Below are 517 nucleotides of genomic sequence, written 5' to 3'. Positions count from 1 at the left end.
TGCGGCTCTCTTTGCGGGACCGTGATCTCCACAAAACAGAGACCTGCGGACGCTCCGGCCCCCTTTCTCCCCTCCTCGCTGCACACTGAATCCAGTCAAACTCCTGAAAGGTCAGAAACAATCAATCGGCATCAATATTTACATTAGTCTCAGAGGGGCTTTACAGTGACTAACAGCAACCTTCTGTCCTTGGACCCTCACAGCGGACAAGTACTAACTCAAAGAGACACCCCACAAATAAGTCAAAAAGAGGAAGTTGTCGACATTTTGCAGATGTTATCTCAACAATAAACTGTACTGTATTAACACTTTGCTCTTGGATTCATTAGTGTAATCATCCAATTAGAGTTGAACATTTTTCTTTTCACTCTGGTAAACATCTAATTGGAATAATCAAATAACAGACTTACTGTTAAAGGCAACATATTCTGCTCATTTTCAGGTTCATATCAGTATGTAGTGTCCTGTGACACATGTCTCCGTGCTCTAATGTTCAAAAAGCCCTTTATTGTTCTCA

Source organism: Notothenia coriiceps, unplaced genomic scaffold, assembly GCF_000735185.1.
Source record: "Notothenia coriiceps isolate Sejong01 unplaced genomic scaffold, NC01 NC01_scaffold00025315, whole genome shotgun sequence".
NCBI classification, from domain to species: domain Eukaryota; kingdom Metazoa; phylum Chordata; class Actinopteri; order Perciformes; family Nototheniidae; genus Notothenia; species Notothenia coriiceps.
This window is presented reverse-complemented; position numbering follows the sequence as displayed.